Source organism: Trachurus trachurus, assembly GCF_905171665.1.
Source record: "Trachurus trachurus genome assembly, chromosome: 24".
NCBI classification, from domain to species: Eukaryota; Metazoa; Chordata; class Actinopteri; order Carangiformes; family Carangidae; genus Trachurus; species Trachurus trachurus.
In genome coordinates this window covers 27,362,531-27,378,954 of record NC_139910.1, presented here as the reverse complement: position 1 = coordinate 27,378,954, position 16,424 = coordinate 27,362,531, and the positions used below count along the sequence as shown (strand labels likewise).

The 16,424-nt window shown below is 41.7% G+C and overlaps 1 protein-coding gene across 2 annotated transcripts in view; it reads right to left on the bottom strand.

The window, feature by feature from the left end:
• Positions 1–16,424, bottom strand: part of disp1 (dispatched homolog 1) — a 117,148-nt gene that overhangs the window by 61,600 nt on the left and 39,124 nt on the right. The window contains exon 3 of one of the 2 annotated variants that reach the window (XM_084001152.1): positions 14,683–14,759. The exons of the other annotated variant lie outside the window; for it this stretch is intronic. The gene's annotated coding sequence lies outside the window, so the exon portion shown is untranslated. The remainder of the gene's footprint in view (positions 1–14,682; positions 14,760–16,424) is intronic. 2 annotated transcript variants of the gene reach the window in all.

The following is a 16,424-nucleotide window of genomic DNA, read 5'->3' as shown; positions in this document are numbered from 1 at the left end:
ATATTTGCATTTTCTTTATTTCTTGAAAAGGCCTGGGCAATGAGATGAAGAGCGATATATAGCTGAGTACTGAAAGTAATCTGAAATTGTTTATTTATGTCACACCGTGTGGCAGGTAACACCAACAGGAAGGACGGTCTAGTCTTTGTTTTGGTATTTGTCAGTAAAAGTGTCTTGTAATCCCATATGGGATGGGCCACAGTGGTGGCATGACACCAAAATAAAAATTCATTCATTCATTCATTCACAGTCGGTTCTACTAGAGTGGACAGAGAGCGCTTAATGTGTGTGTGAAATAGTGAGACAATGTGAGGGGAGAAATGGATGTGGAGGGTGTTTCCCCTTTTCTAAACTCGACAGTCTGAGATCCCTGTGATCAAAGATGCCATCATGAAGAATAAACAAACTGTACTGAAACAATAACGGTGCCTTTTTTCTCTTTTCTCCTCCTGACAGCTCATCCACTTCACACAACATCTGACTCCTCCGGGGAGCAGCCAGCCTCCACAACCAAAAGCAAATTCTACATCAAACAGAAAACCGATACTGTACAACAGAGGAGGAGAGGGCCTACAGGTGTCTGTGTGTGTGTGTGTACAGGTGTGTGTGTGACACAACAGACGTGGGCCAGGCTGTGTGAAAATGTGCGGGCATGCACAGGTGTGTGTATACATGTCAGGTCGGTCCATGCCACCACTTGCACAGCAGACGTTAACCGCCGACACATGAGGGTATGTTTGTCTCCAGCAGGCATGTGGACGCATACTCATTGGACCGAGGGTCTGTTTGCAGTTTGGTTTTTTTTCTCCTTTTCTTTCTGATGTGAGAAAACAAGTTGTTATTATTATGACTCAAATGGTGGGTAGAGCTTTTTTGGCACCAGGAGGCGGTGGCGGCAGTAATGCTCAAAAAATGAAAATAAGTGGAAAGTTGTCCATGTTTTCCTTTAGCCAATGGTGACTTTATTAGCTGTCTGTATATGTCCATAAATATTTATAAACAGTGTAAAATTACTATAAAAGCAGACCTGGGGGAAAAAAACTCCACACCCTGAAAATGACGGAGGCCCGTTTTTACTCTGGCAGTAATCTCAGAGTCATTAAAAATAAGGGGGAAATTATTAGTGACAGGCTTATGGAATTACATCATGCTTCGGGTCAACAGGTCTCCCCCCAAAAGGTAGAATAATGGGAGGGCCAGAGGCAGACCAATGATATCTGCTGCTTTGGGCTGCTTTGGTGCAGATCCAGCTCTGTGAATATGGCGAGTTTGCCACAAAAATAAGTTGTTGAAATAATGTATCAGACCCTTAAAACCACATCTCATAAATATGCAGTTTTCTGGCAGGCACTGGTCTGGTCCCAGCCAACCCTCCACTCCCCCCCCCGTCATTTTTCACCATATCTGACATATTAGTGTCTCGTTATGGATCTCTCTGCCAATATGGATCGCATCGGAGCCAATTAACAAGCCAGCGGGCCAATGGAGAGGCATGCATGTGCCAGCAAGCTGATGTCTGCCATCTCGTTTGGTTGCCTTTGAAAAAAAACTGTTAGGTGTATGTTGCAATTAAGAAGGATGTGTGTTTGTTTGTGTGAGATGAAGGTTAACAGATACTGTATAAACAAGAGGATGACATCGGCACGTACTGGAAGTGTTGGTCCTTCCCAGCGAAAATGTGCAAGACTTGTCAAAAACTATTTCTGGATGTAATGAGTGGGTTTATACAGTCCAGCGTGACCAGTTTCCCTTGAATGCTCTTAACCAATGTGTGTCATTTCACTGTTTTTCCTTACATGATCTTTACGCAAGTTCATTTCCAAGCTCTGAAAAATCACTGTTCTTACAAACACATTTGCACCACTTCCCTAAGACTCTGTAGGTACTTTGACCTTTATCTTTGTTTCTAACACAATATAAGTGGTCTGGCTTGCAAAAGCCAAAATATTTGGCATCCAAGCATGTCCAACATTTATACTCATGACCATAAGGAATGTGTAACTGCCTAATTATCCCTCATACTGAACATGTGTGGAAGCACCTGCTTGTAATATACTCCATGTTAGTTATTAAAGCAGGTGTTTCCTCGATTGTAGATTACATGACACTGTGTGCTGAATATATTCAAGGAATTTCTGTTTTATCTCCCTACAGCTGCAAAGATACTATTTTAATACAGACATGTACAGTCACATGATCTGCTTTCTATTTTACATGTCTTACTTTGTCTGCACCTATAGTCCTGTTCTTTTAGGTCAAACAACAGATGTTATTCTTCTTTTCGCCTCCGATCGGTCTCGGTCTTCCTTCCTGTACTGTAAAACAATGAAGGGTCCATCTATTTTCCAGCGTCAGCGCCAGTCGCCATACCTTTAGGCCATTAATGTCACTCTGAGAGAGGTGGCACATGACACAGAGAACAAAGACCCTCTTCAGCACTGTTTCCACTCAGCCTCAGCCAGCCCTCCTCCTCAACACGTGCCTCTTAATTGTGATGTACTGTAGGAGGTTTAATAGACACTAATCTTAGTGAGCAGAGGAAAGGGGAGGGGAAGAATATGAAATGTGTCTCAAGGGCAGGGAATAAAAATTCAGGGGTTCTCCAAAGTCCTTAGGATTCATCCTCTGAGCAACAACAATATCTGTACCAAATTTGACGGTAATCCATCTAATAGACGTTTCCCAAAAAGACAAACCTCATGGTGGTGCTAGAAGAGTAAGGCCCTGCCAAAGTCATCATCTGGGAACCATGAATGTCTGCACTAAATTTATGGCAATCCATCTACTATATTATTGAGATATTTAAGTTTGGAACAAAGTGGTGGAGCAGCCATCCAACTAATATTACCATCAGGAGAGCGATGGCAGCGAGAGCGCTGGATGATACCAAACCAATCTCAGCCTATTTATTCGGGTAGAATGGCAATAAACAATATATATCTCAGTGGCTAAATGTTCAGCTGTAAGTCACAGCCACATATAAGAAGCACTTTTATCAAAGCAGACTGATCAAAATAAAATGCAAAGAGACAGAGAAAAAACTTGTATTGGAGTGGGCTCAGGTTTGGCACAGTTGCATGGGAGAGTATGGGCGGGGGGTGTGGGGAAAGTGTGAGAGAGAAGAGATGCAAAGACAATAATGTTGTATGATCCTCCACCTTGTTCCAAAATATATCAATATACTGTACCTTAAAGGTTCAGAAATGGCCATTTGTCCTGTTTGTCCCGCCTCCTTCCACCAGTAAAGAAAACTAATTTGATTGGGTGTCATCAAGCGGGCGGGACCAAGCTCAGTGTGTGTGTGTGTGTGTGTGTGTGTGTGTGTGTGTGTGTGCGAGTGTGTTTAGCTAACATAACTAACTCTTAGCTAGTAGGCTAGCTATGTTATAGCTTGCTAACTTAGCTAGCTAGGCTAAGTGAAGGAGGAGAGTTTTGTGTCCGTGGTGGTGGACGAGTCTGTCAAAGCTTCCTGGTTTTTCTCAGATGTTTGATTGATGGATCCTGATCATTGGCTGATAAATCGTGAGCAATGTGACGCATAATTTACGTGTCTGCATTATCCAATGCAAAAAAAAACAACCCTACTTTCACCCCGGATTTACTCAAAATAGAATTTTGCACAAAGTTTGGACAACATTGCCTGGTAGATGAGTAATTACACACATTTTAAGACCCATAATGGGATCAAATTAAATTTTCTTTTCTGAACACCTTTAAAAGTCTATCAAGAGCCTGTCGTTGCTATAAATACTGTCATTTCAAGTTGTTGAACTCACAATAGGATCCAAATAGTTATTCAAGATTCAGATTTCACCCAAGAACTAAATGTGTATAATCTGCTGTGTAAATAATCTTGGTTTGCTAATGCGCCCAGTCTTGAATTCAAGCCTTTCAGCTCTGTCATTGTAACATAACCACTAACTTATGGAATGCCTTTCTTCAGAATAATTCAGAGCCTCTATTTAAATCTTCCTACAACCCATCCTAAGGCCCCGACAGACACCACTGTTGCCTACAGGCCTCGCATGAGCTCTGGTCAAAGTCTTTTTCTCCTCTGAGCTGCCCATTGTTGTGGGGGCTGATAAATATTTACTCTTCCCAGCTTGGCAGGGAAATGAGTGGGAGGGAGAAGGAGCCATTGTGACAGAGGGGTCAGAGATGCTGACAAGCCAGCAGGGTCCTTCCTTCCCCACTGGCACCTAAAGCCCCAATACACTGTTAGGTCTGCACTGGGACACAACAGCCAGGGCCGGTGTTGGGACGGTTTGCGTGATAGAGATGGAGGGAATGGGAAAATGAGACATGCATAGACAGTGAAGAAGGAGACCACAGAAAGAGACCCAGGCCCAGATTTAAAAAAGAGAGAGAGAGAGAGAGAGAGAGACAGAGAAAGAGAAAGGGTGCTTTTGAAAAGGAAAGTGGAGAAGGTTCCCTTCTGAGAGCTGTTTACATGACAGACCACCAGCAGAACTCACAAGACAATAGACGAAAGGAGATCCACAACACCAGACAATACCGCCTGAAAGAAAAGAGGCACTGGTGTTATGAATACACACGTCCCTCCGGGCTTCATCTCCCCACTTACCCACTTTCTGTCAAAGGAAACCCAATAGTCATTTTTGCAAGGCAGAACAAAATAGGGCTTTTCAGGGGCAAGCCAATCTGAAATTGTCTACGTCAAAGCAACATTATTTGTTTTGTAACAGTACAATTAAAAAAAGAAAAAAAAAATGAGATAATAATCATTTTTGCTCATAGTGATCTGTGGGAAATCCTGCAGTGAGCTCTCTAGTCTGAGCCTTCAGGTCAAAGATCTGAACTGAGCCTCCCAACCCCCCACAAGTCCTCACTGTCACCAACAGAGCAGTGACACTTCACTTCACAAGTTCTCTTTTAACAGTCAGTGAGGAGGTGAAGCACTTTTTCATCACAGAGGGGGAAAAAAATCCATGTTTGAATATCTGTTACTGAAAAAATAATCTCTCATGTACACACTCAGACATGTAGAGCGGGTCAGCCAGGCGTCAGAAAGCAAATGTGTGGGTCAGACTTCCTATTGCGGTGATCAAAGAAAGAAATCCTTTTTTTTTTTTTTACAAAACCTCAGCACCTACGACAATAAACAGCTCAGATTTGCATAGTTTTGAAGCCGTGTGTCCGTGCCTCTCCTTCGTTTATCATTTCCTCTGCAGCTCCCTGGTTGTAAGATCTGCTTCCTGTCTGAGAGGCGCTTGGAAATGAACAGAGACAGTGAATTAAAGCAAACGGTTCTAGGATGAGGGGCGAATTACACACAAGACTGGCTAAACAGCATACTGTTGATCTGTGACGGTGCAGCAGACACTACATCACACAACTTACACCTTGGTGATCTGAGAGGGAAGAAATGTATGTTTCTGTGCTTCTACGAAGGGCTTTTATTTTGACAGTAACATCCACGTCAGCGAGTAGAACAGAGAGAGAACTGAAGACTGTGTTTTTCACTGTTGCCTTAATAAGGGGAACAACCACCTAATTTCCATTTATTTATTCATTCATTAACCAACCAATCCTTTTATGGCTACGGGGTGTGGGAAGAAGCCAGCAGCTGACACTGGATGAGGATGAGGATACGTCATTCTATCACAGCTCTGACATACAGAAACAAACAACCAGTCATGCTCTAATTAGAATCGGCAATTAAGCTCACCTCATGTAGTTGGTAGGAAGCCAGAGTACCTGCAGGAAACCAATGCTGGCAAAGTAAAGGGAGAACATGCAAACTCCAACACTCCACCACTGCACTAGGTTACAAACTAGTTTTAATTATTATAAGGATTTATTTCCATTAATGCATTTAATCTATTAGAGAGTGGGTTGTAGGTTGTGATTTGATTTTTGTTTGCCACTGATATGTCTTGTTCATATTCTTCAAATATTAAAACTGGTGTTTAAAGGGGAACTATGCAAGATTTCAAACTTAATTACAAAGCTTCTGGAGTAACTGTGATGGTTCAATGACTTGTTAAAGGGACAACGAGGAGTTTTGGAAAAGCGAAGTGTTTTCACACTACATTTATGAGCCTCCGCGCACCGTGAAATTCTTTGAGCGACAGACTCATGTTTTCATTCATCAAGAATTAAAGTCATAGGTTCGAAGACGATCACATACCGTCGTAGTTCCGACCATAAACGGTGATTCGGCGGCGTTGTTCTCATGACTCGCCGGGCAGCGTCCGGGAAATCCGAAAGTAAGGAAACGCTGGTCAGCTCGCCCAGCATTTCCACCATTTCCACCACCACTAATAATAACAAAATTACGATAGAGACAAAACGATATATATTTATCGAAAATGAAAAGTGGTAACGTAGATTCATCCACATTAATATGAGACTTTTTTATTGTCGGGGAATTTTTCGTTCTGCCGCTGGAGAAACTCCTCGTTGTCCCTTTAAGGGGAGAATGGAGGCTGTCTGCCTTCCACCTATAAAATCAACCTTGCAAGATCAGCGCCTTCAACCCAGTGTCCCAGATCTCGTCTTGTGAGAAACATGGACTGCTTTACAGCACTACAACACAATCTCACCCAATAATCTGTAATCTCTTGTTAACTTTACCCACCTCGGTACATCGCTCTAAGGATTGCTTATGGTGCGTTCACACTGGACCTGTAATTTTTTTCTCTGGCCACGAGTTTACATATTAAGTCAATGCAAACAGGCAATTGAGTGAATATTCGCTCAGGCGAAAAAAATGTATACAGAGAGACATGGCAGTGGGCATGACGACCTCAAAGCCAAAATGCGAGTCTGTGCCAAACTGCAGAGAGATTGCAGCTGAACGAAACAGAGATAACAAATCTGCGATACGAGCGACAGCGAAAAAAAATAAAAGGCCCGGTGTGACTGCACCTTTAGCGGTGAGTTTTTTCGGACAGTGAAAAAATGTATTCCCGAACTGTGGGGGGAACTAGAGAAAAAAAAATGACCCAAACAAGAAAAAAATAGGTCCAACAAAAATGAAGGAGAGGAGCTACAGTATAATGTGCTCAGTGTGAAGGACGCTGAGTTCAGACATGCTGCCACACCCCTGCACCCTGAGCACTGATACTCAGTCGAGTAGTGAGGAAACTCTACATTACAAAGCCATTTTTACAACCATTATTGTGCATAATAACACAGTGCAATAACCTGGCTGAACGCAACATCTGGTACGAGCAGAACATCTAATAGCAGAGCAGGCTCTGATGATTCTATGTGCTTCATTAAACCTCCATTCTCAGAGCACACTGTATACTTTTTTTTTTATTTTTTTTTACCTCTAATAACCTCATGAGAGTCATGCCAGATGGATTGTGTCTCACATTATTTGTTTTATCATATAACAAGCAGGAAATGCTCTGATGTGTTCGTAATACAAGACCGGTAATTATGGTTCCGTCATTTTACTTGTGGAGCCGTCAACCATCCAAGTGTGATTTTAGAGGTTAATCTATCTGTCATATTTGTTGCCTCGATCTCCAATAAGGCAGAAATATAAAACCACATGAATTGGTGTTAAATTGGCTAATAGAGTGACTGTTGGCTGATGTAGTCATCCAACCCTAATAATGTGCTTACAATGGATTTCTGTGTTTTCCAAATATTTGGAAAATGAAGGCTGTGATTTTTAAAAGCATCTGTTATTCATAATCAACCAAGACGCCGTTGAATTATTACAAAATATTCCGACATTAGCTATTTTTCATCACATATATTGTCCCTTGATATTAAGCTGTGGTTTCACAGACAGAGAGAGATTAATCATAAATCACACTGTGGATGCATTTCAAGTCAAATCATATTCTGGCTGCGGCGCTGCCTCCAACTGAGCTTATACACACTGATGTCATTTCACTTACACCTGTTTCTTGTTATATCACAGAGCGATGTTTTCCTAACGCCCCGTTAACAATCACATCAAGAAAACACAGCAGATTATTAAAATCAACAAATCATAAACTTTAATGAAGACATCATCGCGAGTCCTCACAGCTGAAGCTTCTAATGAAGGAAAAAAGAGCGACTTTCTGCCAACGCGAGGTTATTGGACATGAAACGACGGCCAGAGGCATCTCCAGACAGACGCAGCCTACTGTAGGACAGACACACATCCACCAACACTAATAAAGACGTGGTGGATCGCCCGAGGCTGTGGATGATGGCGCACAAGTTGGTTACAACTCTCCACGATCAAAGTCGAGGGGGATGTGTTTTGTGTGTGTTTTGTGTGTGTGTGTGTGTGTGTGTGTGTGTGTGTGTGTGTGTGTGTGTGTGTGTGTGTGTGTGTGTGTGTGTGTGGGAGAGGGAGGTACAATAGGCCGGCTGCCAGGCTCAGCCCCAATGTACAGTCGACCTAGTAATCAAGGCTTCCCATGCAAAAGACAGTCAACACAGCTGCTAGTGGACAGCAGGGAGGGTGGATCAGTCACTGGTTACGGGACCAGATTGAGTCAGAGCTCAGAAACATGAGGATAAATCACGCAAACCTTCCCTTCCCCTCCGACCAGCCTGTGGTCTGGATGGGTCAGTGTGTAGGTGCTGCTCTGTGCTATAGGCTTATGGCAAGCCATTTTAACATTTAAAAGCCAGACTGGATATGTGTTGTAGATATCTGTAATTCAGTTTTGCCTAGTCAAAAAGAACATTTCAGATATCTGCAACTACATTCTTCCTATCCACAATTGTCATTTCAGATATCCACAACTACGTTCTTCCTAGGACAAATGACATCACTGTTGCCATTCATGTGTATGGGGTTTGTCATTACAGATATCTACAATTCAGTTACAGATATCCGCTATGTGAATTACAGATATCTGTAACTGAATTACGACTAGTACTAATTCCAGTTTGAGATATCTACAATTTGATTCTAATTCCAGTTCAAGATATCTTTAATTCATCTCAATTCGGATATCTGAAATTAAGTTTTGACTAGACAAAATGACGTTGTAGATATCTCAAACTGGAATTAGTACTAATCGTAATTCAGTTACAGATATCCGTAATTCACATTGTGGATATCTGTAACTGAATTGTAGATATCTGTAATGACAAACCCCATACACATGAATGGTTACAGTGACGTCATTTGTCCTAGGAAGAACGTAGTTGTGGATATCTGAAATGTTCTTTTTGACTAGGCAAAACTGAATTACAGATATCTTGAATAAAAAATCCAACTATTCAAAATGTAATTACGACTAGTCAGAAAGACGTTGTTGATATCTACGATGTTAGTTCCGGATAGTCAAACTTAGCTTTTAAATGTTAAATCCCCTTGCCATACTAGGCTGGGGTCCATTGTTCACTCATTACATGAATCCATGTAGAACGGTGTTGGTGACAGACTGATTCCAAGCTGTGAGTTTCTGGATCGTTACTGGGATATTCCAGGTGTTTGCATTGCATGTTAAAGGGATAGTTCAACATTTTGGCAAATTGGTCCATTGCCATAATCCTTATGGTTTTAGGAGTAGGTTCGTTACCTTTATTTGTCGGTGCAAGCTATTTTTAGAACGGCGGAGCAGAGCCGCGAGCTGCTCAGAGCTACGCTACGGAGGCTCATTATGGGATTTCTTGGTTTCCCTCATCAAACTCATCATCTCAATACACAATCCAACAACTCCACAACGCTCAGGTGGACAAGTTGTGACCTGCACATTCACCATGATATGAGATAATAACACAACGTTACCAGACAGAGTTGTTTTAGAGGGAAATTCATGCAAAACTGCTGTTGCGCGCAAGCAGTCTCTGAATTTCCCTCTAAAACAACTCTGTGTGGTAACGTTGTGTTATTATCTCATAGTGTGGTGAATGTGCAAGTCACAACTTGTCCACCAGAGCATTGTGGAGTTGTTGGATTGTGTATTTGATGAGTTTGATGAGGGAAACCAAGAAATCCCATGAGCCTCCGTAGCGTAGCTCTGAGCAGCTCATGGCTCTGCTCCACCGTTCTAAAAATAGCTTGCACCGACAATTAAAGGTAACGAACCTACTGCTATGACTATAGGGATTATGGCAATGGGCCAATTTGCCAAAATGTTGAACTATCCCTTTAACGTGGAGCAGTGACCACCATGAAAAGAAGATGCTCTAAATTTGTGTTTGTGAAGTTGTACGACTCAAGTTGACATCACAGGCAGCCACATAGGGACGTAGGCACATCGACAGCACAAATGATGTGTTGATATTACACGATGAGGAGTGTGAATTAATCTTCAGTTTGTTATGAAACAGGTGACCAATAGGGACCAGGTAGTGAGACAGCAGCCTCTCTGTAGAGCTTCATGCAACAGACGTTCATTATACACAAACGTGACATGTTTTACAACACACAACATGTCAGAAAGGAGCTCTGCATCCTGTTACAGCTGCAGGAGATCACGATCGAAGAGGAGGACACAAGCAGAGGGAGATGACTGAAAATATACTGTAAAATATCACAAGATAGTTACAAATAATTGATAATCATTCTTCACAGCTTTACACTGAACAACGTGATGAATTTAAGCTTGGAAGAAGGTCACCGTTGACTTCCTCGAGGGCTCTAAAAAGCTTTTCACGGGCTATGAAATCTATTTAAGGGAGAGTCTGAGCAGCTGCAGGCAGTAGAATCTGGGCTGTCTATGTTACAAAGCAACCACAGCTGCTTTATTCTAACTGTTGGGCAAATTCACCCATGATGATACACACACACACACACACACACAATGATCACATACAATTATAAATGAAGCCAGGCACGCACCTATTACACAGTCAGATCTTTAAACCTGTGTGTACACTCGCAAACCTGTTTTCACTGCAGCCTGCTGAAGTATAAAGCACCCATTTTGCGCATAGGTTCCCGACTTCCCGACATCCCAACATGACAAGGGAGCCAATGTGAAAGAATAAGGAGAGAGGACAGGCCGGCGTCCAACTGGAACCTGCTGAAACTGTGAGCGGAGAGAGTTGTTGGCTGACTGACACGGCCCTGAGAGGCTTTCAGCAGGTCAGGGCAGAACAAACCGGAGAGACAGACTGAGTGAGCGTGAAGGAGAAATGTGTGTGGAACTAGGTTAGTGAGAGAAGTGTGTGTGTGTGTGTGTGTGTGTGTGTGTGCGCTGGTGATTACCTGCGTATGCCAGGCTGGCCGAGTTTAGCTATACACACTTCAACATGAAGTCATGCGCTGGGCAGAGGAACAGGACCATAGTTCACCCTCAACTGTTGATACTTGTTTTTCTTGGGGGGGATAATTTGTGAAAAGTGGTACACAGTCACACACTAGTGGAGCCACACATCATCCAGCTAAGCAGCTTTTGAGTTTCCCAATTGAAATGGGCAGAATTTCATTAAAACAACGCAAATCCCATCATCATTAAACAGCGGTTGACAGATGTGTGTGTGTGTGTGTGTGTGTGTGTGTGTGTGTGTGTGTGTGTGTGTGTGTGTGTGTGTGTGTGTGTGTGTGTGTGTGTGTGTGTGTGTGTGTGTGTGTGTCTTTTCCCGGCACTGCTTCTCTCCAGAATATGAATTCATCTTAAAAAGGACTGTGAGAGCATGAGGGCGCTGTGAGCTCTGAGCCGTAGGTAAACACCTTTAGCTCGCTCGCTGACCCAGTTGTAGCGAGGTGAAGAACAAACATCCTCAGCTTCTACCGGAGGCTTGTCTGGACCTGCAGACAGAGACGACCAACACCCCTGCTTTTCTTTATTAGGCTGCCTGTGGTTAAAGGACACTGATTATGGGATAGTGACTTTCTACTTTGATGCTCTGATGTTAAACTAGTCCTTGCAGTTATGAGGCTTGGAGAGTTTGGATGGTAATAAATGTTTGTTTGTTTTTTGCAAAGGATTGGCACAGTAACATTAGTATGTAATGTATGTTACATTAGTACAGTAAAGCTATGTCTTGAATTTAAAGGGATAGTTCACCCAAAATTGAAATTTCACTCATTATCTACTCACCCTCATGTGGACTAAGGGCTGGGAGAAGTTTCAGAGTCCTCCATGGCTTCTCTGAGTTACAGGGGGTCTCGGCGTAGCAGTGCATGTCAATATAACGTTTTTTTTCAAGCTTGTTTGTAGCAGAAGCTTCTCTTCCTGGTTCATCAAATTTGGACGAACCAGGGTCTGTCCTCTTCCCAGTTCGTCCAAATTTGACGAACCGGGAAGAGGAGCTTCGAGAAGCTTCCGCTACAAAACAAGCTTGAAATATAGACTTATTTAATTTTTTTCGGGACAATTTCGCATTTCGGGGCTTCAATACAAGACGGACATTACATACGAGCAGCATGGAGGTATTTGGATGTTTTTTGGTGTGTCTTTTTGTTACGAAGACAGTTGGTATCCATTTGCAACCGTTATATGGACCGAGACCCCCTGTAACTCAGAGAAGCCACGGAGGACAATTTCAATTTTGGGTGAACTATCCCTTTAAAAAAAATCAGAAGCCCTTTAGCCACGAGTTTCATCTTATAGCTCTAGAAAAAATAAAGAGACCACTCCAAAATGTTCTTAATAAATCAGCTTCTCAACAGCCATGGATTCTATTGAACTATTAGTCTATTGAACTCCAACACAAGCACCTCACTCTACTTCACCTGAACCAAATCAGATTTAATGAGGAAGAAAGATTATAAATAAATAAATAAAAAACACTACTGCGATTAAAAATTGGAATTATTGCACCAATTTTGATTTCTAAAGTTTAAAAAGTATTGTTGTGTTGTTTTAAAATGAATATGAACTTGTTTTCTTTGCATTATACAAAGTCTGAAAACACCAGAATTTTTATTTTTATTTTGACCTGTTGCCATTTTCTGCAAATAAATGCTCTAAATGACAATATTTTTATTTCCAATTTGGGAGAAATTTCAGTCAATGTCAGTAGGTTATAGAATGAAACAAAAGTGTTCATTTTATTCAAACACATAGCTATGAATAGTAAAACCAGAGGAACTGATCATTTTGAAGTGGTCTCTTAATTTTTTCCAGAGCTGTATATCCTCACAAGGCAGCTTTTTCCTCACATGTGAGACTCCATCTTGCCAGGCTCCAGGCTAACCACTAGTTTGGACCAATCAGTGATGGATAAGGGGGAAACAACAGTAAGTGTTTTTGGTGTGACGACAGTGACATGTGACTGGTTACCAGTAATGGTAGCTGCTAAAGGTTAGCATACATGTTATTATAGCATCAGTGATATCAGAACTGTAGATTTCCCAATTGAAAGAAAAGCACAGCACAACATTAATTTATGCAAAAGATGTTATGGCTTCTCTTTGGCTTTTCCTAACTGCCTTTGGCAGAGGTTTGGTTGAAGTTAGCCTATAACAGGTGGATAGACAGATGGTGCGTCCAAGTACTTTTTTTTTTTGAAAGTGCATGCCCTTTTCCAGTTTCCAATGCAGCCTTCACGGATAGTTCTGTATAACAAACCATCTGGTGTGTAGAAGCCAACTCTAAAGTGCCAAAAACTGTAGTCCCTCAAATGCCAACTGCAGAAGTGAGACAATCCCCTAGGGTCATGGTCAAAAGGTCCCACTTTACAGCAGAAATACACATGACTGGACTAGTACAAAAACTGTTTTGGTTTCTACTGACAACTTCATATTTTTAATATAAATTATAGATTTTAAACTACTTACCAGTTTGAACCTTATTAAGGGTTAAAGCAGAGTTGATAGTGTGCTGCTTTGAGTGAGAGTTGAGTGAAATATGCTTTTCACTTACCGACATGTACCAAAATTTAGGCTGCACTAACGTCACAACCTCTTTTTTGGATTAAACAGACACTAGGTGGAGATTAAACTGCCAAGGTGGCAACAGCGAAGCAGCTCACCCTAAGCTTCAAAACCATACTTTTAAAATCTATGGATGACAAAACAGAGGTTACATCCATCTATAGGAGAGGGTGAGGGGGCAGCAACTGCTCGTACTTGTATTTTAGTTGTTGTTGTTTTTTTGGGGGGGGGGGTCAATGAAAAAACATGTGAAATGAAATTTTCAGATGTCTTACATGTTTTTGAAGCCAAAATTAAAACGGATAAATCACTTTTTTTCTTGAGAGACTCTCTTTCACAAAAATTTATTTTTCTCAGCTTTGGTGCAACCAGGCTCTATTCAACTTAAGATATATCAATAATGGAACAAGGTACAAACAAATGGTTTTTTCCCTAATTAAATAGAGAGTCTCCTCTTTCCTTTGAGCTGTTTACAGAGTCATAATACAAAATATTCTCTGGGTCTTGAAATATTAGTCAAAATGCCCCAAAACGCTGGCACATGGCACTGACCATTTTATAAAAGGGCTGGCACTCAATGAGTTAACATCTCAGACTGATCACCACGATTCTCCCTCTTAAATTCTTAAACAAAATAGGAATCAGTCCTAATGTGGGATAAATCCTCTGTCTCACTATTCTCTCTTATTCATTAATAACAAACTGCTGCAGCTCAAGTCAAACTGTGTTAGGGGAAACAAAGGACCTCATAGGGCATACCAAATTAGAGCAGACGTGTCTGCTAATATCCGTTCAATGCAAGTGTCAACACTAAGTATTAAGGGAAACAGGATATGTGGAATGGTCTACAACATGGTGGAAAAGACACTCTATTGTCGTCTGCTTTGCTCAGTGATAAGACATTTGAATCTTGAACAGTGGATTACCTGTGGGATGAGAACCGACCATGCTCTGCAGCTATTCATGCGTTCAGACTCTTGAAATCCTCACAAACAGGGTCAATCTGTGGAAAACAAAGACAATTGTCATTGGTAGCTGTTCAGGATATATTAAAATCACAATTAAAACCAAGACTGGGTAATATATCTGCCATGGGCGCATCGATGCCAAACTAGGAAAAAAAAAAAAACCATATTGCCAGAAAGACAGAAATTCAACACTTTCCAGCTCCAGAGTCTGGCCTGTGTTATTTTAATTGGCAGATGATACAGAAGAAGGACAGAACGTGTTCTTTAGGAGCTGCCAGGGACCTCACACACATTCAACAGAACAATACCAAAACCCCAATAAACATATTGTTCACCGACATCAAGATGGCTGCCCCCTTCTTCTTCAGTAATATTTTATTTATTTTAACCAGATTTTCGGTCATTTTACACTCAGGATCTCAAGTCCTGTGCTGATGGAGCGCTGCCTGAAGCCAGAGGATTTCATTTTGGAAAAGGAAAAACTTTCTCTGGACTGTGTCTCCTTTTATGACCAAGGGCAAGAAGGTTCAGATGTGCAAACGATTTTTTTTTGTTGACAATGTGGAAGCACTTACTAAAAACTTTGTCTGTGCCAGGTAAAATAATAGAGCAATGCGATATTTTTGACTTTTCACTAGGAGGCGTCTCGGGCCTCCTCGCATCAACTCTCCCACTTCAAGAGCAAAGTTGTGGAGGCAGTGGCCAGAAAGTTTGTTCTACTGCTGGACAATGACACTGCAGCTCCAGCTATGGGATGCTCAGCAGGCTGCTGCTCTTCACTATGCCCCAAGGAGCCTCAGAGGAAACGCAGTGGCGACAAAGGCAAGTGGGATAGACAGAGGGAAGTCCCCCACCCACCACAATCTCATCCAGAGCTCAGGCTGGAAAACAGTTCAACAGGTCTGAGCCCAGACCCTGTCCCCTGATTGACTGCATCTGGACTCTAAGATACTCATCCACTGCCTCACTCACCCCTGTCTAATCTATAAACCCTTTCACCTCAGTTAGAGGCAACACCCCCAAAAGTACTATATAAATAACCAGTGTTCTGGCACCTGAGCGCGTAGCGTTGCACACATCACCAGACAGCTAAACATTTTTTAACTCGACTGAAGTAGCTAGGTATCTTCAATGATGAGTAGGCAAGACGTGCTGTCAAGATGAACTCCGTTTTATTGAAGGTACAGCGTTTTTATGAAGAGTTGTTTTTATCATGTGAAACTGTAAATAAACCAACACAAAAATAGCAATGAAATAATGTAAATACATCTTATGAAATACAACAAAATATGAGCAGAAATAATTTTTATAAACACAGATGAATCATTCTACTCACACACAAAGCTGCTCCAAGCTCTGCACAATCAGATGAGACCGAGTAAAAAAGGAGAAAATTTCAACCCATGCGGTCCTATAGTTTTTTCTTACTTCCTACCACTGATCATGTGACCTGGTTAATCATGTGACCTGAACGACCAATGAAAATGCAAACATCTTAAATATTGTGAAAAGAGCTGCATTCCTCTTAATGAACCATAGGAGGTGCTATAACATTTTACATAATAAAACACATGGAACATCACACTCCCCGCCTGGTATTGAACACAATACCACTATGAAAGACAAACACTTAGGGAGTTAAGTAAAAGTCTATGTCATCCTAGGGAGACATTAGCACCACCACCTCCGTGATGGGGCGA